Source organism: Marmota monax, unplaced genomic scaffold, assembly GCF_021218885.2.
Source record: "Marmota monax isolate L192 unplaced genomic scaffold, Marmota_monax_Labrador192_F-V1.1 WCK01_AAM20220418_F8-fsc00003, whole genome shotgun sequence".
NCBI classification, from domain to species: Eukaryota; Metazoa; Chordata; class Mammalia; order Rodentia; family Sciuridae; genus Marmota; species Marmota monax.
In genome coordinates this window covers 25,091,833-25,114,167 of record NW_026694084.1, presented here as the reverse complement: position 1 = coordinate 25,114,167, position 22,335 = coordinate 25,091,833, and the positions used below count along the sequence as shown (strand labels likewise).

At 37.4% G+C, this 22,335-nt stretch overlaps 1 long non-coding RNA gene across 2 annotated transcripts; it reads left to right on the top strand.

Moving 5' to 3' along the window:
• The first annotated feature begins 582 nt into the window (after positions 1–582).
• Positions 583–17,822, top strand: LOC131424965 (uncharacterized). 2 transcript variants are annotated; one of them, XR_009228674.1, is made up of 3 exons: positions 583–886; positions 3,982–4,376; positions 9,285–17,822. It is a non-coding gene; the product is annotated as an uncharacterized LOC131424965 (long non-coding RNA). The 2 variants fall into 2 exon arrangements; XR_009228675.1 differs by lacking the exon at positions 583–886 and adding an exon at positions 916–2,452.
• The last annotated feature ends 4,513 nt before the right edge of the window (positions 17,823–22,335 follow it).

Genomic DNA, 22,335 nt, shown 5'->3' with positions numbered 1-22,335 from the left:
TTGCTTCAAAGACTGTTTCAGGCTCTGATTTAGCGAGAAATTCAATCAAAGACCCATGCATTTGAAAATGTTATAGATTCACATGACTAATAACTACATGGTTAGGCAGCATTTTCTCCAGTGATCTGTTCTTGGATTGAAAAATCTCCCGATCTCCCTTACCCTTTACCCCTTTGAGTTTGGCTCATGGGTAGATGATATTTTCTACCATAAAATCCTTCACTTCCTTTATCCTTGAGCACATTTGTTGAATTGTCTGCCTTACCCCCTGGATCAGTAGCTGTGTGACGACAGGGTTCAATTTTGTTTTATTCATTTCAATATTCTTAACCTTTTGCCTAGAGCAAAATATTACTTGAAATTAATCATAGGAAACCACTATTCATTTCAATATAGGTTCTCAATAAAGGTGTGCTGAATATACAAATCTAAGGAAAATAATATTTAAAATGTCAGGAATTGGTCCTGAGCTGTTCCCACCTCCTGCAGTTCCCTACTCAGAGAAACAGGGCAGACCCAATGTGCCAGGAGTCTCATGGCAGGAAGCCTGTAACTTCTTGTCCTGTGAATGCAGTAGCCACACCCAGAATGTAAGCAAAGCCAGAGGTATTAAAAAAAGAAAAAGAAGAACATGACTATAGATATCATTCTATAAAGTACTTTGCTAGAATCAGCTCATTAATCCTGTCAGCAACCCCACAAGCAGATGCTGTTTTTATTCTCATTTTACAGAGGAGGAAATCAAGATAGAGAGTTCAAGTGGCTTGCTGAGACTCATGTTTCCTGCTGATGGCCGTGCCCAGATTCAAGCTCAGTGTAACACCAAACCTCACCCTCCACTGCCCTTGAGAAACAGAAATCCCGGTAAAGGCATTGGCAGGACCAGGTAACTTAAAAGAAATGTTTGTGTGTCTGCCTGTCCTGGTTGGGAAGGAAGTTTCTAAGATATGGCATGCCAAACAATTAATAGTTTCATATCTGTGAAAGATTTCCTAGTGCAACTGAGCTCAGTGAGCTGCATATTTTATAAAAAGGACATAATTCTACTGATAATTATTTTTCCTGCAAAGAAATAAGTCATGTTTTTTTTTTTTGCAAGTATAGAAGGTGAAACTTATTGTCAGAACACTGACATTTACCTCTATAAATTTAAGCAGTTCCTGAAGGTCATGGGAAACAAGTGACAAAGAGAATGGTTCTGTCTGAAAATAAAATGATCATATAAAAGCTCCTTTGGAATGCTAACATTCTATTAAAGCGTAACTAACATATTTAAACCATTATTGTGCCATTGTAAATATGCTTTTAGATTTTTATATTACAGACAACTTCCTGAACTCTATTATTTTGCAAAATCAAATCATTATTTTGGTGAAAATAATGATAGGTAGGGTTTGTTGGTAGATGTATCAGCGATTGTCTTGCAACTTGAATGCAGTCATTGGGAGCCCAGGGTTTTTGTAATGAAGACTGTCGATCTAGTCTTTTTGAGACAACCTGTATGATGTTGCCACATTTACATTGTAAACACTTGAACATATAAATTTCTAAGATAGCTTATTCTGGTGTTTTTAGCTGAACTTCTAATCATCAAGAGGCCAAGATTCCATGGTAAATGAAAGACGTCAATAGTAAGGGAATGTGCCTTCTTACACATCACTCGGAATGTTTTACCACAGCGTAATATCCTTTTTATTATTGAGCAAGCCAATGATGTCCAAGCTCATCGTAAGGCCCATCTGCCGTTTTATTCCTTATCTCTCCAGAAACGAGACAGATGATGCAGCATACTCAGGATCCACATTTCCTAAATGTTTAACATTGTACAAGCTAAATGGAACTTTGATTCAATGTGTTAAAAGTCAGCTATTTACAAGACACATCGATGGTTACTGCAAATAAATAAAGCTGCTAATTGATTATGCATGCTCAAAATACCCTTTTAGAGTGTATCAGAAGTAGAGAGGGCTACCTGGGAGCATTATACCTGGAAGGGAGATTGTACACAAAACTTAGCTCAAGGAGACCATGTTCCTGGGTTCACTCAAATGAGTGAATATGATGAATATTTATTGTGCAGCTATACTGTGCCTATGTCTAAATACAGGCTCCGAATAATTCAGTGGTCATTCAACATGTAATTAAAAGAGTTGCTGTCACATACCAGGCATTGCACTGAGTGTGGGGGACTCAATATAGAGCAATACAGACTCAGTCTTTGCCTCAAGAAGGTACATTTAGAGGGGAGACTACAAACATAAACACGGAGAAGGCTCAGGCCAACTGTTTCCAGGTTTAGGTATCTTCTCTTCCAGACTCTCTTTCCTCTTTTCTCCATCCAACTGTGCACCCAGGAAGTTGATCTGTGAGCACAACATAATGGACTCCTTTTCTCTGTGGCTGTGTGTTGTACTTGTCCAGCAGTGGCCAAAGACTGAAGGTAGAGAATATGGTGAGATCGGTTTCTTCCCTACATGGTAGCTGCAGGCTGGCTGAGCCCATCTAAGAAAACCTTACAGCTTCTTTCAACTAGCCCTTTCTGCACTAATTTCTAGTACATGCTTTCTCTTTTGGCCCCTTTAGACCTTTAGGTTGACCTACTGTTATTAGCCTCTAGATACTGCCATGTTCATGTATTTTTCCTCACCCTGCTCACATACCTTAAAAATGGCACCTTTATTCATCTGTCTTTGTTTCCATGCGTGTGTAACATTTGTATCCTGCTGACACTCAGACTGTACAATCCCTAAACTAGCCACTGAAGTAGAGCCTTCTGTTTACCTACAGTAAATCTTTGTAGGGAGAAGTCAGTACAGTTTTGAGGTTAACTTATAGCACAGCTATGCTTACATAACATGGTGACTAACCCTGCTGAAGCAGGGTGTGAAGGTTTTAAGTACCATTGAGATCTACAGGATCAGAATAGGTAATTTCAAGTAGTATAAATTTCTCTAAATGAAAGTTTTGGAAAAGAATAAAGTATGGAAGTAGGCTACATAATTCAGGGATGCTTCTACATATGACTCTGCTGTATGCTCAGAATTAGGCAAACATGGCTGCTTAAAATGAGAATCTGCAATAAAGATGATCCTTGGCACTAATTCATTAATGGATTAGGTAAATTAGACACTGGATAGGAGATGTTCCTTATTCTGACCCCCTAGGGAGCTTCTGTTACATATACTGAGGGCCCATGGCACTTTCCCTAGTATGCATAGATAAATATTCAGAAATAATTTTTTCCTTCCCTTTGTATTGTTTTTCTTTAAGTAGAGAGTTGAAGCTTATTGAGATATACAGCAGAGTCATATGTAGAAGTTAGAGTCTTGCCAGAAATTTGGTTTAAGTTATATAATTCAGAAGACTACACAAATCTTCTAACGATTAAAATGAAAGCATCAGATATTGGTTACCTTAGATAGTGGGTTACTATTATTATTATTGATATTATTATTTTTATTTTTCCTCAATTTATAGTTCAGACCCTCACATAAACTGAAGGTACAAAAAGTATTTACTGAATGAATGAGCAGAGTAATGATGAAAGGAATATGAATAAAAACCAAAATGAATTCCATTGGCTTTTCTTCAAATTACTTGCAAATTTAATTTTTAGATAAATATATCAGAATTTATCCAGGTAAATGATTATCATTCTTCAAAGGAATCACCTTGGGGGTGAGGTAGGAAGTAAGCAAGACTATTTCAACAATTCTACTTTTATTCAAAGTATTTTACCAAGTACCTTTTTCAGAGGCAGTAATACATTCTCTTAAATAGTGGCAAATCTGAGTCCTTTAAAAAATGATTCATTTTTTTTATTACTGTTAAAGTTATGCAGAGTCAACTTTTGCATGCAGGATGAGTGATCAAACTAGGTTATTTAAACGAGGCATGATTATAAAGTAATGATAACTTTTAAAAATGATAAGACTCAAATGTAATCAGAAATAATTGAATTTCAACATGTGGCAATTCCAGATATATTCTGTGCAATACCAGAAACTGTTGAAAATGTCGCACAAGAGTTGTCACAGAGGATGAAGAAGAATCAGACTCCAGAGCTTGGCAGATGGACTTAAATCCCTCCTTGGACAGTAATCCACTGCATGGATCTTTGAGGCTATGATTCTATCCACAACAAAGAATGGTGTTGGCTACCTTAGGAGTCTGCTACTAGAGCTGGTCTGTGATCTGTGCCAGATACTCACCATCCTCTTTACTTTCACCCTAGAATGATCTTGAAAATAATTTGCAGTTCTCAACTCAGGAATGCACTGAAGTGTATCCACTGTACTTGAGTTTGAAGGAAAAGACACAAGTTGTACAGCTGGAGCCAAGCATGAGGAGACACACAGTGGATAAGTGTTAAAAAGGTAAAAAGATGGCTTCAACCTTATCCTGTGGCTGCAGAAAGCATCCTGTCATCATTCATGCTCTGTATATAGCCATCTCTTGGAAGTGTTTATTTAGAATATGATGGCATTTGGCAAGGAACTAAGATTTGGAGATCCTCCAATAGTTGGCTAATACCTGCCTGGATTCAAGAAGGCATTATGCCAAAGGGAGATTCTTGGAAAAATCATTCTGTTTATTTCTAAAAGACTTTCCACTAAATCTCAGTAGAGTCTCCATGCCATATAATGCTGTGAGAAAGCCTTTATTGTGGCCTATACTCATCAAGACGGCTGGACTCCTTGGTTCCATGTCTGCAGGTCTATACCCTCATCTCAGTTTTCCATTTTAACACTATGCTGGTGGGTCAAATAGGTCCCAAAGAAAAGAAAAGAGAGTATTTGTTTATTTATACTTCTTGTACCAATAATTCAGTAATCTGGCCTAAATTGTTCTTTGAGGCCATCCCTGGAAAGTGACAAATCTTTCATGGAGTAGAAGGGTAGAGATGAGCCCACACACAGTTGTCCCCATGAATCCTGTTTGTGCCAGCTCCCACTGCAAACTTCCTTTTCCAATTGAATCCGTTCAGATTTTCAGTTCCAGCGCAGCCCTTGTTAGCTTTATCATCTCGATGCCCTTTTTATTATCTGTGAGTATTAATCCTTGTATCTGGAAATGGAGATCTCTCACTTCCTGAAGTTTGTTGCAGGGAGGGGGCTGTGTGTGACTCTCATAAAGTGTTAACTCCCCTACAAAGCTTCTTTCAGGCTCATTTGTTACCTCCCATCGGGCACTTTGATCTCAAAGATCTTAAGAAATTTTTGATATACACCAAGGCAAGAAAACTAAAGGGAGAAAACAGAAAAGTCAAAAGAATAAAAGAGAATCAACCAAATAGATATATTCTCAGATAGAAGCAATTATCTTGTCTGTCCAGCAATTCTCATTTCCTTCTTCTGGTCACTTGTTCTGCACCCTTGGGTTTTGTTTTTTTTCACCCTTAATGGTCTAAGAGTGAGCAAAGAAATTCAAAGTGATATACCTTACTGTCTGACTTGAATTGGTTGGTCTGGAAAGTGCTCTTCACTTCAATTGGCCAAATAAGAGATCTCATTGGTTGTTTAATTTCCGGCAGAAGAAACAGCAGGGGTCAGTCATTTTCTGGCTAGGACTTTGAATGATTGAAAATTCCACACCTCCTGTTGGTGGGAAAAACTTTTCTAAGAAAATAAAGCAACATGTGAAGAGAAGATATATAGCACATTCTGGAGACAATGGAATTTCTATTTCTACTTGTATTCTAGGCTATATTTGTTCTTTTTGTGGTTACAAATCATCCATTTTTTGGGGGGGGGGCTCAACTAATTTCTTCTCCAGAAAGAAATTTGACTTAGGAAATCATTTAAAAAATAAACACTCCATAAACCATCATTGTAGGGCCAACAGGAAGTGCAAGAATTGCCCACTGGAGATCCTGAAGTTGAACCTTGTTTCAGAGTGGATATTGTCCTTGCCTGGCTCTATTGAGAACTAAATTAGAAAGAATTGAGGTCTGGGGCAAAGGAGAAATTGGAAAGGAGGAGGCCTTCCAAAAGAAGCTGTTGACTCCTATGAGCCAGTCACAGAGTGAGCAACAAAAATAACAGACCAAGTTGAAGTACAGAGTCTTCAACTGCTCATAATCCAATAGAGCAAGCACATCAGAAGTAGTTGTAAGGAACAGGATCTATTTTGCAGATGCTGATACTCAGTTACTAAGAAGCCAGTGCCCCAAAGTAAGGGTGACTATGACTCCACTAGCAGACATGAAGGGTGCTGCGGAAGGGGTGGTGTAGATACGGATAAAAGGTTTTGCCACTCAAGACAATGAGATGAATAAGAGCTTATTACAAAGACAGTGTCTTAATTCTTCATTTGTATCATCTCCTGGTCCAATGTCAATACTTCTAGTTCATGGGTGGGGCTCCCACATTAACAATAACACAAAGCCCAGTGAGGTTACATCCCTATTTTAGAACACAAAGCATGAGAAAAACCAAATTTATATGATCATTATGTTTGAACACTAAAGCATTCTTCACTCTACAAAAGATGTACCACAGCATGTCTCTAATCTAAACAGTAACCTCCTTCCAATATAGCTAAGTATAAGTCAATTTGTGTATAGCCATCCAGGAAATGTCACTTACATGAAGAAAGACAAACCAGTAAGAACAAATAAATTGTCCAAGGTGTTTATCTTGCTGTACATAAGAATTCAAAGGTTGTACACAAGTTCACTTCTTTCCAGATACATCCTATTTACTACTTTAATAGTTCTGAGATGTTCTCTGCTTATTTATTCATCCTTACAGTTAAGATGGGAAGGTTGGAGGCTCTTCAGCTGGGTCTTTAGAACTTAACACCCCCAATTAGGTGTTCACTAACACAGTAGCAAGGACTATTGTGCAGAGAAAAGTAACCACAGTCTCTTAGATGAGTTGGTAGAGTCCCTCAGCACAGAAAGCACTTTTCCACTAAGTATTTTACATGAGCCTTATTCCTTTGAAGCTTCTATTATTAGTTTTTTTTCTTTTTAAAAGATGATGAAATGAGACAGGGACATTAAATGACTTGGCGGACATTGTCTATGGGAGTAGTGCATGGAGAGCCAGAATCTATAACCTATTCTTGGGACAATACAGCTACTTCACACCAAAACACCTTATCTGTCCTTGAATGAGCTGTCTGCCATAGCTTGTAAATGACAGTAACAAATTCCTCTTAAGGCAGTTTCCTGTTGTCCAAGCATGATGCTGCATAATGGGCCCAGGATTGAATATTGTCCAGAAATCAAAGCCCCAAATGCATTCAGACAGTTTTTCAATTGCTTGACACCAACCTTTCCTTGGATCTGATCTGGCTGTCAGGTCACCGACAGACATGCCCCCAATTCCTAGCTGGTAAATTAACTACTGCTATTTGTTTGTGCTTAACTAATTTAGCAAAATATGTGTACTCTACAACTAGCTCAACTATATGCTAAACTAGAACATTTGGGTTTTGCTTTGCAGGTATAAGTCAGAGAAGAATTTTTAAATACCAAGTCTGGGGCTGGGATTGTAGCTCGGTGGTAGAGTGCTTGCCTAGCATGTATGAGGCCCTGGGTTCAATCCTCACACCACATAAAGATAAATAAATTAATTAGAGGTATTATGTCAATCTACAGTGCTCTCTCTCTCTCTCTCTCTCTCTCTCTCTCTCTATATATATATATATATATATATATATATATTTTTAAATAAAGTCTGTAATTACATACTTATTCTTTTATTGATTTAAAAGATAAATGACAGCGGAATTAATTTTAATTCTTATTACACATATACAGCACAACTTTTCATATCTCTGGTTGTATATAAAGTATGTTGGCACCAATTTGTTTCTTCATACATGTACCTTGGATAATGATGTCTATCACATTCCACCATCCTTGCTAACCCCTGCCCCCTCCTTTTCCCTCCCACCCCTCTACCTTTTTAGAGTTTTTCATCACGACTCTATTTTTGTGTGCCTCTAAAATATATAGTCATTGTTTTTATAATGGTAAATTTGATTTATTGAGCAAATCCCCAAAATAATACAGTTTTTCCAGCTTATCAAAAATATTAGATAAAATTTAGAGTGTGTTTATATTTCATACAGGAAAAAAAATGGGAAGTAGAAGAATAGTTGATTAGCTTAATAAATAGCTAGAAAAGAATTTTCTCTAGTCATCAGTTTAATCATATCATTCTTCTTTCCCAACTAGGGAGTTTTAATTTTATGTATTGAAGCAGTTTGTATAAGGGAACAAAAATTGGTAGAGTTAACGCTTTCTCTGAACAGTTTTATATACATATTTATCATCCCAGGATAATAATAAAAGGAAGCACTCAGTCATTTCACACTGGAGAACTGGGGATAGAGCATCTAGCAACCAGTATGTATCTTTAAAATCTGTGCTACCCCCAATCATGGTGACTTTGGTCATTTTTGTAGAGTCTCTTAGTGGGGTATGTTCTATCTCCAGCTAACTGGAATCTGAAAAGATAAAGGCTTTCTGAATACTCTTGTGGCAATAGTTGTTTCCAATTTAGAATCACTATCTATGCAGTTATTTGCTGAGGCCTTTCTCTTCAGTCAAATTATATAAGACATATGACTTCTCACTTAATTTTAGATTTATTTATGGGGCCAACTCACAGCAAGAATTTCATGCTTTGAAAGTCCTCTTGAAATGATTTCTTGTTTTGCTTAATTTACAGTGTTGCAATATGCAGCTAGTTTTTCACATAAATACCATGTTGCCATGATAATCCTTTACATCTTACTTCACCTTACAGTTGGAAAATCTAAGTCTTCCATACATTGTATCATTGTTTCTATGTTACATAATTAAGTCAATTAAACATACCTATGCGTACTTAAAGCATAGGTTGTTATCAAAATTTCCTCACAGACATATGGCCCATCTCAATGGCATCAGGGAGGGTGTCTCTTAAAGGTAACCAACCGGTGTTGGCACTTTATCTTGTCTGGGAATGAGATTTGTGTGGGTTGGGCTCCAAATGTTATTGAAGTTGCCTAGCTACCACATTTAGAGAGAGGAGAAACTGATAGTTTTGACAGCATTCAGCCATGTAGCAATTTACCAGGGCCTCTCTTGACAGCTGGGTCCTAGGGAGTTTTCCATTTTCATCTAGCATGCCTTTAAGTAAGATTGGCTCCACTGCAAAATGCTAAGGTGGATAGTTCTCTTCTGTTACTCCTGATTCACATCAGCGTTTAGTAGTTTTTAGGCTAACATATAGACCACAAGTAAATTTTAAAAGTACATTTTTTAAAATTTATTTTTATTTTTTTAGCTTTTCTGATGCTCTGATGGAGAACTGTCAGAGGGCACATGAAGCTGGCTCTGAGAGAATGGAGATGCTGAGAGGAGCTTCCTGGAGGAACAGATCGTCAATGCAGGACACAATGAATATGTTGGCACAGAAAAAATAAAATACCTGGAAGGCAGTTGACTCAAGAAAAAGAACCCAGCATGTTCAAGGGTCTCCAGAAAGCTTAATAAGGCTGACAGAAAGACAACTGTAGAAAGGGACCAAGAAGGAAGTCTGGTTCAATTCATGTAACATCTTAGAAGAAATATTGAAAATTTTTGACTTCATCCTGAAGACAATTGGAAGTTTTTAAAAGACCTTTGTTAGACAGGCTTCATAACCACAATTAGGATTTTAAAGAGATCCTACCTGCTACTCCTGGGAGAGCAGATTGGTGACCCAAGAGAGACAGGAGTCCAGTTGGAAGAATATCATATTTTCATTGTTCTGTAATAGACAGGAGATGAAGCATGCACTAAAACTCCAGGGATGGAGAAGGGGGATTCTAAGAGCATTTTAGAAGCAGAATTGGCAGGATGGGGTGCCTGGTGTACGAGGTCATAAAGGCAGGGAGGGATCAGGATGAATACACATTCTTGCAAATGCATGTAAGGAACAGAGGAGGGGCGAGCATTATTTGGGAAAGCAGAGTTTTAGATGCTTTTGAATTTGAGAAATTCAAACAGAGAGATTCTGATCTCTATGTGAGGACTCGTACATAGATTTGGGCTTGAGAAATGCACAGCAATGGTAAGTAGGAGGATATTAATGATTGCTTAGAAACAGAGTGTGCAGAGGCCGGATGGAGCCCCAGAGAACTCCAGCATTTCACTGCTATTTGGAGGAGTATGACCTAGTAATGAAGATTAGCTTGAGCAGAGAGATAGAAAAGAAAAATCAAATGTAGATGTGTCCGTAATGCCAAAGTAAATGATTGTTTCAAGAAAAAAATGCAGACCCTTTCGAATGGGGCTATGAGATAAAATGAAATGAGGGTTTTAAAGATGATATTAGCATTGTTTGCTTTGGAAAGAACGCTTCTTAGTAATATTTAAGTTATCAGTGACTTGGCAAAAGCTGTTAGTACAATGGTAGGAAGAGATGGCTAAAAGGAGGAAGGGAAGTGAGAAATGATAAATATGGATAATTGTGGAATTTGACAGTAGAAAGTAAAACATTAGTAGAAGTAGAAGAAGAGTGATGTTTGAAGCTGAACATGCATACATACATATACACACACACACACCTGTGCACTTAAAAAGAATAGATGCACATAGTTTGCTGATGATGGGGTAAAGAGAAAACTAAACATGCTTAGTTCCTACTGAGGTTTTCAAAATGAAAGAAAGAATCAGGTATTGGAGTGGAATATTTTTGTAGGTTTTAAGACTAAGAATTGAGGCAAATTTCATCTGTTGACTTCTGTTTTTCTGTGAATTCAGGGGATTACTTGAGGTTTTCTGCTGAGATAGAGCAAAGAGTTTCATAAGCAAAATCTATTATTTCCTACATGTATCTTTCTATGTTCCCATCAACCAAGAGAATCAATACTTCTCTTATATCCCCAGTTCTTCACGGCCAAATCTCAAGGCTCCCCCTATAAGCAGACACCAATGCTAAGCCCTTGTGATGATGGAAGCCATTATTATGTATTTCTCGCTAAAACCTGAGATGGTTTTCTGTTATCATTGTCCATGTTCTCTATCCTGGATGAGCTCTGATTTGCACTAGCTCTTCCTGACTCATGGTTTGGGGCTAATGCAGATCTGGGATGGTTCTATATTTGTGTTCATTGCTCTTGCCTAGTTGCTTTATCTGGTTATGATCATGAGAATTAGGTGAGAAAGAACACCTTTCCCTCTTCATTTCTATATAATATTATCCCCGTTTTTTCTTTTATCTTTTTTTTTTCCTTTGCATCATCTAAAAAGTGTAAGGAGAAGAAAAGAAACTTGTGTGGGTAGGCCAATGAGCAAGTAAATCACTTTTGGTGTCTTAGAAATTTTCAGTATATGGTGATTCTACCAACAAATGCCACAATTGCCTTAAACCTATCACTCATATGATAAAAAGGAAAATGTATGATATTTCAATAGTATATCCAAATGGGGACATTTCCCTTCCTTTCTAATAAGTATACTGTGTTCTAATAGAAAGTCCATTATTTCTCATTAATGAGCCAATTAGAAAATTATTGCTGGGTTGCATAGACAAGAGGAACAGTCCTGACCGATAATGGCAGGGAGGAAAACCAGGAAATATCCTCTCTTTTTGTTCCTACTGTTAATCTTAGAATAGTGTTTGTTGTCCATTCAAATTCTTGAGTTTATAATCCATGTTATTTAGTAATTTCAATTACTCACAATAAGAAACATAAGAAATGTATAGCGTAAAGATTCTTTGTAATAGAAGAATTTCAGCTTAGAAATGTTCACAGAATGATATGTTAGAGAAATTACAGTTTTATAACTCCTAATCAGGCAGAAGAGTGGTCTTTGAGAATCATGTTTGCTTATTTCCAGAAATAGGGGATGAATCATGATATATGGAGCAATGTCTACATAGGAAGTATATGGAATTCTTTCCTTTACAAGAATTTACATAGTGAAGTATTAATTGCATTAGGAATGGATGCTTAATCTAAAAAATAAACCATTATATGAAACAGAAAAAAATAAAGAAAAAAATTCAAGAAGTGATAGACTATTTCAATAAGGAGATAGAGATCCTGAAGAAAAATGAGTCAGAAATCTTCAAAATGAAGGAATTTATAAACCAAATTAAAAATTCAATGGAAAGCATCACCAACATACTAGACCACTTGACAGATGGAGATTCAGGCAATGAAGACCTTGTCCCTCTCTTGAAAGGTATTCGCTTCTGAGTCTCAGGACTTGGTTTCATGGTAATTGGGTCTCCCTGTGTCTCCAGAGGCTTGGAGGGTAATGCTTCACCCTGGCTAGGGGCAACACTTTACTCTTCACCCAGCCCATCTGTCTTTCTGTGACCCTCCTCCTGCTCCTCACCCACCATGATTCCTCTGGCTGCACCTGGGCCCTCTCCTCTATTTTCTTTAGTCCAGGGAAAGGGAGGTGACTGGGTATCATACATTCTACAGCTTGGAATACCTGTTCAGGACTGGACCTCCATAAATGGGATCCTTGTGAATCTGGTATCTTTGAAGAAGTAGACTGGATGAGCCAATTTAGGTGCCAGTGCCAAGAGATGGGTCATAACTCAAAAGGTAAAGACACATTTGTCAAGATCACTGGGAGAAGAGGTTGAAAATTTACCCTCTCCCTACCAGCATGTGCATATGTCCATGAGAGATGGCACTCTGCTTGGTAAAACTGGGGAATACGTATAGGAAGAAAGTTAAAGAAATTACAATAGAATAGCTATTTGGGATTTGGGACACTGGTGCTGAAGATATACTCTTATTAGAGTAAAATGAGGAAGAGCACATTAGTCACCACATACTCTACATTACAACAATGTATATATGTAGCTGTAAATGTGGAAAATGAGGACACTGCCATCTCTTTATTGTCCTGGCTGATAGCTTCCTTAAATTATGATTGGCACAATATGTTGAAGTCATCCATGGTACCCTGTGTTGGAAGTCCATGGGAGAACTCCAAGACCTTCTGAGGGAGTTACGGTGCTGCAGGCCCTTAATGCAGCAATCTGCACTGGTCCTAATAATGAACCATTCACAGGAGAACTGAAGGACCATTCTCCAAGCATTTATGAGGCAGTATCATGGAAGCCTGGGATCATTCCTGATCTGTTAATTGGCATTTGATTTTTCTCAAGCCACACAGGTTATGGCTGTATGGGATAAACTAAAAAGATGAGAAAGTGAGGTTACAGAGAATATATCTTAGAAGGGGGAGAACTAAAGGGGAAAGAAAATACCAGAGGTCAAATGAGGAAAAGCAAGGACAATATGCCTTTGTGTTGGGAGGGCAACAATGGTCTTTGTTCTTTCACAAGGATATTTGCCTAGTCTACCCTATGTTATGGGATGGTGTTGGCACCTCTGAGCTGGACATAACCTGAATAAGTACCAATGTTTTATTATTGTATTGATGATGTGGTTTTAACATCTGTGTCTTTACTTCACCTGAGCTGAGACTGCAGCTCAAAGAGTGTTGGCAACCTCCAAGATGGACGATGGGGTGTAAACTCCTCCAAGTTGCAAAGACCTGGGGTGTCTCTCAGGTGCTCAGGGGTTATTTGGTTGTGTCCTGCTGTTGCTCATAAAAAGAAAATTTTTCCCAATTCCCAGACACAGACCTTTCTGGATGTTGAGATGTTTTCATCACTGTACTCCATAATTTAGGATTAATGTTAAAGACTTTGTATGTTTTAGTAAAAGGTTGGCCTGGTGGGACTGGAAATTGGAACATCTCAAGTACTTCTCTGAACAAAAGTCATTGTAGAGGAATTACAAGCCTTGGGTATATTAGCCCAAGCACACACCTATAAATATATTTCCCTGCCCTGATGGGTTGAATGGGTCCTTAGGAAATATCAGGGCAATAAATGAGTTCAACTCTGACATCCTTGGAAGAGGCAAAGATAATGAAAGACATTTGGGATCAATCACCACATTGGAACAGACTGTGCTTTCCTTTGGGAAGAGCAACAATGGACTTTGTTCTTCCACATGGTATTTACATAGCTTGATAATAGGTTATGGGATGGCGGACAAAACCATAGGAGCTGCCAGAGGGAACCAATTGAGTCTATTGGCCATGGGAATGGCAAAAGGGCCTCAATGAAGTGGGTTGCTAGTCCATGGGCAAAAAGACTAGACCAAGACATACAAATAGGAAAAAAAACAAACAAACCTACCAGTAGAGAATTTTTCATCGCTGCGTGAGTTTCTCATTTCATTATGGTCTATAACTTCATTGTTGTCATACTTTTCTTTGCACAAGGACATCTTGAACAAGAAATATGGTATTGTAAATGTGGTGATGGGACACAGGCTGGTACTATTCTCACTTAGATTGATCAGGTTGCTTATGTGTTGCTGAATAATCCAATTTCACTCCTGTTGCATATTACCCTTAGAGCTAAGGTATTTATATAACAGACAAATATCATAATAGATGTGCAGAATAAAATGATTCCTGGTTGTACATTGAGGTGCCTCTGTCCTCCTCTTCTCATCTCCTGTGGCATCTTCAGTCAGCCACGTTAGTGTAGAGGGAGCAAATGTGAAAACTGGAGCCACAGCTGCAGCTCATGGACACAGCTGGATAACTGCCCTATGGAATTGAACATAAATGTATCTTCCTTTAAGGAAACCAAATAGCATGACTTCCATTATATGTGGAAATAAATAATTATGACAAAGCAAAAAAAAAAAAAAAAAAAAAAAGGATCATGTTTGATTTGTCCCAACTCCCCATAGCCTGTGATTTCTGCAGAATCTCAGTGTCAGTCAGAACCTGCTTTTTGGAGTGAACCAATGTGCTCAATTCTGGGGTCATCACTTTCTGGCAATGTGACCACAGCTAGTTGCATAATCTCCTTAAGTTTCAAGTTTATTCTCTGTTAAATGGTGACATTAGTAGTGTTTGTCTCTAAGGATCAAATGTTATAAGACATAAAGTGTTTAATTTTCATTAAAAATCATAATTGCTATTCTGCAAGAGATACTGATTTAACATTCATTTTGGAATAGACATGGTTCTCGTGACTAGAAGCAAAAATGTGTGCAGGACTCCCAGCTTTGTGAAGCTTATGTTCCAATGGGGAAACAGACCAAATATAGTGCAGAGGCCAATGATTACAAGTCTTAATAAATGCCCAAGGAAAGTATCTGTCCATTAGAGTAGAATAATCATGGAAGGCATCTCTGAGAAGGTGACATTTAAACAATGAAAAATGAAGAGTCTCGTGTGGGAGAGGGAGCATTTGTATGAGAGTCTGGGAAGAGCTTTGTCTTATTTGCAGAATCCATGGGAACAAAGCCAGCAGTGTGTCACCAGAGAGGCAGGAAATGAGCCCAGGTGACAGGAAAAGCCAGATCCTAATGTTACAGACCAGGGTTAGAAATGTGGATTTTGTTCCAAGTGCAGTAGGAAATCATTACTGGGCTTTGACATAGACAAGTGATCTCAATGTGGGTTCTAAGTATTCGTTGAATGCTGCATGGATTCTAAATGGGCAGGAGCGGAGGGTACATGGTTGGAAGGCTGTTGTTCCAGGAAAAGCAAGATCGGTGGTGGTTGAAGGTGGTGTGAATGAAGTCAGAGAGAACATGGGCTCAGGATGCAGTTCTGATGATATAAAAAGGGCTTGATGGTAATTAGTGCTAAGAAAGGGGAGTGGAGGTTGCAGAATCACGACTTCCCTCCGGGCTTCTGGCAGGTTCATGGGGTGGGATGATCCCACCATATTCAGAGATGCAGAGAAGACAGGAGGGGAAGTAGGGCAGGACTGAGAAAAAAAAAAAAAACCTAATTAGCAGTTCTTTTTAGGACTTGCTGAATTTGAGATGCTCATGAGTGAGAATAAATGGATGTTATTATTATTTATAATAATATTGATAGTATGGGACTATTTTTCCTGGAGCATTTCTTTGGGAATTCTTCTTTGAAAACCTGAGATAATCATCAGCTACTATTCAAAGACTTGGAATTCTATTTTGGTTAAAAGTTTCATCACAAGTTCAGTGTGTTAAACAGTTTTGGAATATGTCAACTTTTGAAAATCGCGGCTTCAGAAAACATAAAAATGGAAAACTATGAATGTGAAACTGAGTAGGACAATTAAATGGAGAGCTCACTTGCAGTCAATAAAATAGTGCAATTTTGAAAGCCAACGGTAGCTCATCAGTTTTTATCTTAATCACATAAGAGGATGATATGCCACACTAAAATTGAGTTAATGTAATTGTATTAGTTTCCAAATTTGTTTAATAGCAACACTTCAGAAGAAGCAAGTGGTATAATACCTTTCTCTCAGGCCCTGAATCATTTGCTCTAAACCAGTATAAAAATGGGTATTAATTCACATTGTGGCTTAAAAATGTAGCTACAAAACTCAAAATTAAATGATTGAAAATTATTGTTTCCTCAGCAATTACAGATCACCTGTGTTAAGCTGACATTTCCAGTGTGATTAGGCTAGAATATGGTTATCACAAGACTGAAGTGATATCTGGAAAAATTTTTTCTTGAGAACTAGATTTATTTTTTTTTGTGTGTGTGCGAGGGTAGTACTGGGGATTGAAGTCAAGGGCACTCAACCACTGAGCCACATCCCCAGTCCTATTTTGTATTTTATTTAGAGACAGGGTCTCACCAAGTTGCTTAGCATCTGGCTGTTGCTGAAGCTGGCTTTGAACTTGAAACCTCCTGCCTCAGCTTCCCAAGCCATTGGGATTACAGGCATATGCCAGGCGCTGGCTGAGAACTGGATGTTTTGAAGGTTTGCATTTTTTTTTTCTATTTGAATTCTGCAAGGTGTTGAATTTTCTTGTCACTTTTCCAATAAAGATATAAATAAAACTGAAACATACTATTTAACTATGTGGATTACCTGCATGTGTTATCAAGTAACTCATAGCCCTATGTAATGTTGAATGATCAAACTCTCCGTTTGAGAAATAATAACTTCACATACAATGACTTATTGTTTCTACCAGAGTGTGAGCCTTATATGAGAAACTCACTAAGTACTTTTAAAATTAAATTTACCTGAATCTGGTCGTCTGTAAGTAGGGTGGCTATTTATTACAGTTGTGTAGAATTGAGGGAGATTTGGGGATTTCAGCTTTATAATTGGCACATTCTTGGGCAAAATGGGATAGGTTTTTTTTTTTTTTCCTTTCTCTAAAGTGAGTCTGCTTTAATTATTGATTCTTCAGCGGCAAAGTTTTGTCTTGACATATTTTCTTGATGTATTTTTTAAATTTGTAAGACTCCCTAAAAATCATTTTAAAATTTAATATGTTGATTTGGGGACTTTAAAAAATAAATTTTTTAAAGCTCTGTTTTTTTTTTGTTCTTTTTACAGTATTTTTCAAGCCAGGCTGAGTCTTATACTTTTTACATGATTGGAATCTCAGAATGATTCCCACAGTAGACACTTTATATGTTGACTTAACAGAATGGTTATTTGTCAAGAAAATAAAAAGAGACAGCAATAATCCGAGAATAAGGGTTACTTTTCTTTTCTTGCAGACCCAATTTGCAAGTTTACATGAAAACAGGAAATTACTGTAATGTATGCTTTGTAAAATGGACTTGAGAAGAAAAATGTGTGAGTAATGTTTAGTTCCAAGTCTAAACTTAGACAGAAATTTATATGATCCAAATGCAATAACTTGGTAATAAAGGTATTAATCAGAGTAAAGTTGTGTTGCAGCAGGAAAGCCTTATTTTAAGCCCATCATTTCCATTTTTTTCTCATAAATAACTATTCTTTACTGTATTCTTCAATGTTTAACTGAAGTATCAGACTTGTAGTTTTTAATGAAACCCAAATTAAAGAAAACATTTACCTTCTGTACCTTTTTATTAAAAATTTAAAGAATACATAAAACTAATCCAATCAGTTAGTCTACATTCTTAGTAAAGCATTACTTGTTTCTTGACACAAGGAAGTAAAAATACAAAATATATATAAAGAGGTGTTGGATCAATGCCATGTACTTTACTATTTATGCTGTCATTTGAGACCAAAGATCAGAAAATGCCCTCTTTGGTCCCACAAATTCTTTTTCAGTCATGTAATTGATTCAGTGAAGGAGAGGCTAATAACACCTGTGAACACAAGTTGGGTTTTAGTGCAAACTAGGAAACAAAGCAATGCAGAAATGTTAGTGGGTTGCCCTTCACAGCATTTAAGAGTGAAAATAGCTGGTGCACAGGAGAACTGGGTGTCCAGTTCTGAGGGAACAAGTTTCCTGCCAGTGGAAAGGGAGGCTCTGGCATTGCTTGGATCTGTCTGAAGAGCAGTTAGAATAACAAGATAGACTCTTGCTGTGTCAACTATATCCTGATTTAAAAAAAAAAAACGAACAAGTTTATAATGGCAGATATCCTCTGCTTATTGAAAATATTTGTATCAATTACAGATGTTTATTTTAAAACAAAAATATGCTTGTGAGTAGTTGTTCATGCCAACCTCCAACATGCACATATGCACACACACACACACACACACACAGATTTTGGTTTCTCTGTTTTAAGAAGTCTTCATGTAAAAGAGATTTGTGCCTTGTTATCTTGAAATTAGGAATTATAATTGAGTCAGTACAATTTTTCTGTGGTAATTCAGACTTAATTTGGAGAGGTTCAGTTTTATGTCTGATGACATACTATCAGAATGAGTCAATTCTGAAAATGACAAAAGAAAATGCATTACTATCCTATTGCTGCTGGAACACGTTATAACAAATTCAATGACCGAAACAACACAAATTTTGTATCTTCCAGTGCTGAAGTTCAGAAGTGTGAAATAGGTTTCTCTGGGCTAAAATCCAGGTTGTATCTACATTTCTGAAGGCTAGGCTTGCCTCTCCCAATCTCTAGGGTTTGTACCCTTCTTGTCTTGTGGCTGTTCTTTCATTATTAAAACTAGTGTAGAATATCTCCTTCTCTGACTGTGACACCGCTCCTGGGCTCCTCTTATAAGGGTGCTTGAGTCTACCAAGATAATCTACCTCAAAATCCTTAACAGAGTAACATCTAACACAATAAGCTAACATATTCACAGATTCTGAGGATTAAGGCCTAGCTATTATTGGAGGTCTATTACTTTGCCTAACATACACTAAAAAATTCTGTTGTTAAAGTTAATATAACAAATACCCAAACCTGGCAAATGTAAGATAAAAAAGAAAATAAAATATTAAAGCAGATGCAAAAATCCTAAATAACACATTTAATTAAATACAGGTATATTCAACAAAATAATTTCAGAAATTCAATAATTTGCTATTTGGAAGTTTATTAAAATAACTATTCTTAAGAGAGAAAAGACACAAATCTATGGTCATTTCATAGACCCTTAAAAGGCATTTAATGGTATTTATAAATCAGTTCTGATTTAAAAATGAAAGCATAAAATTGATCCACAATTATAATAAAAATGTATATATCACACCTATTGCCACAATTCTAATGTTGAACTTCTAAAGGCAGTCCCTTTGAAATGGATAATAATAAAGAATATCAGTTTTCCCTGCTCTCACTTGATACTTTGGTAGTCATGATAATGCATGCTGCAGGCCCCCTTGGGGAATAAAGAACCCCCTACTTCCACTGCTGAGAGACCCAGCAACATAGAACCCTCAGCTGTCATTTACTTTAGTGATTCCTTGAGTTGAAGAGATTTGCTTAGCCCCAAATGAAAATCCTCTTCCAAGATGGTGGCCTACATCCAATAACTTTGAATGAATAAAAAACATACTTTTTTCCTTCTTAATTCTTTAAAAAGACAATTGTTTAATGTAAAAATAGCAAGTAATAATTCTTTAAAGTAATAATAGTTTGTGGCTTATGTAGCTATAAAACTCACAACACAATAGCAAAAAGCACAGGAGGAGGGTCGATGAAATCATACTGTATATGGTTCTCATATTAGACATGAAGGGTAAAATATTAACTGAAAGGGAAATTGTTAAAGAAGGATATTGTGCTCACTTCAGCAACTGTTGAAAAACAGCACAACATGGTAAAGTTCAAAAGCCAAGAGAAAAGAAATGGGATACTAAAACCACTGGGCTAACAAAAGAAGGCAGGTAATAGAGGAGAAAAAATAAGATGAGGTACATGGCAGGCTTACATCCAATCGTATCAATAATGCACTTTAACTAAAAGGCATGAATTATCAAAGAAGATAACAAAAGGAAAGGCCACTTTAAGTATAAAATCAGACAGGCTGAAAGTAAAATGTTGGCAACAGGTACATCACGTAAACATCAGGCTAAAACAGCTAACCAGTCTGTAAAAATACAAGACAAACTAGACATTAAGACAAGGAGATTAGCAGTTTAACATAAAAGAGAAAGTGGAAATTCATGAAGAAGACAAAACTGTTTTAGATGTGCGTATATCTAGCAACAGAGATCCGAATCACACAATGCATAAATTGACAGATAGTTTATAGAAGCAGATACATACAAATTCTCTGGCAGAGATTCTTAACACTCTTCTCCCATAATTTATATAACAAGTAGACAGTGTCAGTAAAGATATGAGAGTTTTGATAAGCACCCTCAAACGCCCTGATCTGGTTGGCGAGTAGGCACACCACAGTCAACACACAAGGGGACTTACCAAGACAGATGACATGGGGGGCTGATGGCTCTCTAGCACTTCATTCTGCATAGTCCCTTTTACGTGCATCTCCTGGATACTGAGTCCTGACAGTTCGCCTCCTAGAGGACTCGGGGCACTGCACAGTCACGGCTGCGCCTCTTGGCAGTTGAAGCCCCACCGAGGTGAGTAAGCTGCCCTATTTCTCTGCTTCCATCTTCACCTTTATGGTATTTGCCTTTGGGCCAGCAGCCAGGGGGCCCTTATCAAATGCAAGTTGGATGCTCAAGAAAGTGAAGAACAGTGAAATAGCATGGGTGCCCAGGTCTGATGACACTCTCCGCTTAGCTGTGTAACAAAGGGCCGGTCACCAACGTCGGTTTCCTCATCCTCACAATGAGGATATGACAGCACTTACCATCAAAGGGCTGTTGGGACCTTTAAATGACATGGTCAGTGAAGAGCACTTCACGTGATGTTTGATATTTGAGATCAATAAATAATGTTGATTTAATTCATATAGATGTATTTTGTATTTTACAAACATATGTACCTGTATGTATGTTCAGTTTTATGGAGTACCTAAATATTGACTCTGTCCTCAAGATGGTCTACAAAGCTGTTGCTGACAGCTCTTCCCATGAACCAAAGCTTGTTTGGCCTTTGTCTTGTTACCTTTAGGACTTGGTTTTCATTTCATATCAAGAAAAAAATTGGAGTTTTTATTTCATGAGGGGCAGTGCTTTGTCTTTCTCTGTGATAGGATCTATTATTTTCTACCTTGTATTCCTAAAATCAGCTTGATTTTTGTGGAATTCTTCAGCATACCTAAAATCTCGAAATGATCTAGGGCAATTTGCTATTTTCTGTTTACCGTCCTTTCTTTCCACTCCGTATGGTAGAAAAAGCAAACCTGAAGCTCAAAACCAATGGTATGTCCCGCAGTGTGTGTACTGTGGAACCGTATAATGACCTTTTCTTCCTGTACCAGGTGGTATGACCTAATTTCTAACTGAGTGATCTCTACTGGTGTGTATTTAGCAAGTTTTGAACAGGAATTGTTCTTTTTCCTTTTGGCTTGTTTATTTATTTACTTGCTTATTTCCTTAATTATTTGCAATGCTGGGGACCAAACCTAAGGCCTCATGCATTCATGCATTCTAGACAAGCACTCTGCCACTGAAATGCATTCCGGTCCTTTTTTTCATCACACCCTTCCCTCCCCTCCTCTCTTCTTCTCAGTCTTCTTTCCAGAAGTCATATGAGAAGCTGGTCAAAATTCAAGGGTAACATAGCTTTCCATTTATTTTGAATGATCTGTAGAATGTAAAATGGTGATGAAATTGTGCTTACCCAGTAAAGCTTTATGCAAATCACAGTTCTTGGCTGTGGTATTTTGGATCTTAATTGTCCTTCAAAGGTGCTGGTGCTAAAGTCTTAGTTCCCAGCCATGACACTCTGAGGATATGGGAATTGGGGGCATGCTCTGGTCCCCAATCTCTATTTTTTCTCTCTGTTATAATGTGCTCCCTTCTGTGATGTCTTTCTTCACCACAGGACCAAGTAATCATGGACTGTAGTCTCCAAAACTGTGAGTCAAAATAATTTTTTTTTCTCTCATTGCATGGATTTATCTCAGGTATTTTGTTTCAGTAATGGAAAAGCTGACTAGCATACTTGGATATATTGAGGACTTGATAAAACTGAACATTTAGTATTTCTTGCCTTTTTTTTTTTTTTTTTGGTGT